This window comes from Abrus precatorius, unplaced genomic scaffold (genome assembly GCF_003935025.1).
Source record: "Abrus precatorius isolate BTA unplaced genomic scaffold, Abrus_2018 Scaffold8, whole genome shotgun sequence".
In the NCBI taxonomy this organism is placed as follows: domain Eukaryota; kingdom Viridiplantae; phylum Streptophyta; class Magnoliopsida; order Fabales; family Fabaceae; genus Abrus; species Abrus precatorius.
In genome coordinates this window covers 18,229,302-18,231,656 of record NW_020874428.1, presented here as the reverse complement: position 1 = coordinate 18,231,656, position 2,355 = coordinate 18,229,302, and positions in this window count along the sequence as shown.

Below are 2,355 nucleotides of genomic sequence, written 5' to 3'. Positions count from 1 at the left end.
CAAATTGAAGTTTTAATCGTCTTTATTATTAACTAGGATGTTTGATGCCTTGTCAATCAATCGCAGTTATTAATTTATTAATATAAAAATAAAGAGAACTATTTGATTTAATATTCTTTTCTTACCTCTCACTTCATGTAGTTCGAAGGGAAAGTTCCAAATCGTTGGGCTGGGGTAGGCGGTAAACACAAAATAAAATTAAGGTTTCAACTTATTAATTTGCTTTATCTAAACAGAAGATGATGATGATAATAATAATAATAATAATAACAATAATAATAATAGTATTTTTTTTCTTTTCCTCTTTATAAAAGAAATAGCATAATTTAATTAATGATAATTAATTAAAATTAAAATATTTTTAAAAATTAACATATATTTTTCATGCAGTTTCTTCGATCTATTTTGTTCAATTATCATTGTCATTAAATTGTTATTTATGTATATAATGATATAACCATTACAACCCTGAATAACCATTCAATAATTTTATCCTTTACATGCTTACAAGCTGGAATTATAGAAAAATGCAATTAAATTTTAATGGTTTTGAAAAATGATATTTGGAAGAAAAAAAAAAACGTGAGCAGGAGGGTCAAATTAATTTTTTACTTTTTAAAAATATTTATCCAAGGTTGTTTAATCAACTGTAGATTGAATTCAATATTCAATGAATTTGCCAACTAGGGTTTTCACAAAATAAAACTTCTCAATTTTATATACTCTTGCGAAACATTAGAATAGACAATGAAAAAAATAATACTAAAAATTTATACTAATTTACTTCGCAAAAATTTAAAACTTCGTCTACTCCTTTAAATATTTTATCTTTACAAATTAAATGTTTTTCAAGTATTTTAATACAAGTTTCTCTAAATTCAATTAACAAATTTTATTTATTGCCTCGGCTATTTATAATTTTTTTATATTCGTCTATTTATAATTTAAAAACCATTACATCTAATATGTAAATTATATCACAACTGACGTCTTAACTCAAATTTGTCAAATCAATAAATTTACGTAACACTTCAATTTTTTTTTAACTATCTTCGAATTTTCTAAATATTATTCCCTTTCATTGAGCAAAATGTTCATAATCTTTGTCTCATGTAGGTTAGTAGCTTTTTTTAGCTTGCTTGAACTTGATTCAACTTTCATGATTAACATAAATACTTGTAAACCCTAAAACCCCGCAAACAGAGAGAGAGAGAGAGAGAGTTAATTAGGGTTTAGCCTTTTTGGAAAAAAAAAAAAAAAGTTTAAGACATGCTAAAGTGTTTCATGTAGAAGAACTTTATATTAGGCTTTAAATTTATATTTTATTTTTTAAATTAACATCCATGAAGCACTTCAGTAAGTATCCTACCTGTATTTCTTGATTTTTATTTTTGTTTTAAAACCAATTTGAAGTGTGTCATGAATGAAACACTGTAGCAGAATTTAATTTTAAAGTGCTTTTTAATGGGAGCACTTTAGAAGAGTTTCGTGCTATTTTCTTATATACAATGTTTAGTCTAAAAAACTCACTATGAAATTGAGACAGTAAAAAATTAATTTTTGACATAATGAATTTTCATTTTCATAATGATTTTCAAACTAGTTAAGTGATAATAATATGATATATCAAGGCTATTACTCATAATTGATTTGTGATACTATTTATTAATTATAATTATAATTATAATTATAATTTTATTTTAATAGATATTTATATTTAATATTATTGTAATTTATTAATATAAACTTTTTAATTAGAAAATAATATTTATAATATTTTTCCTTTAAGATATTAAGAACGCAAAGATTTGTGACAGAGAAGTGGTGACATCAGACAACAACAAATCTCTAACATTTTAAATTTGAAAAAAAACTATATTAATCTAAAAATAACAAGAAAATTATATTAAAAATCATATTTTCTTTAAATAATTACTATTTAATGAATTGTAGAATATAAATTTTAACCCAATTTGAATATTTACTTATGATTTGACCTATAATTACAAATAAAATACTAAGCTTTTTTAGAATAGTTTTAAAATCATTTTTATTTTATTTTTTTATATTTTATGACATATAAATAATATCAATTATATTTTACTATGTGATAAGTATATATAATATTTTAATAAAGTCATGAAATAAATCATATTAATATTTAAATAATAATATACTTTAACTTTTCATTTTATGCACAAATTATTTTGTATTTTAAAAATAATATTTTTTAAGGTATGTTCAAGAATATACTATGAGTTTATGTATAATAATTTTTATCAAAAAATATATAATATTGCTGAATTTGAAAAAAAATATTATTTATTAATTTCTTATCATATGCTTGAACACATA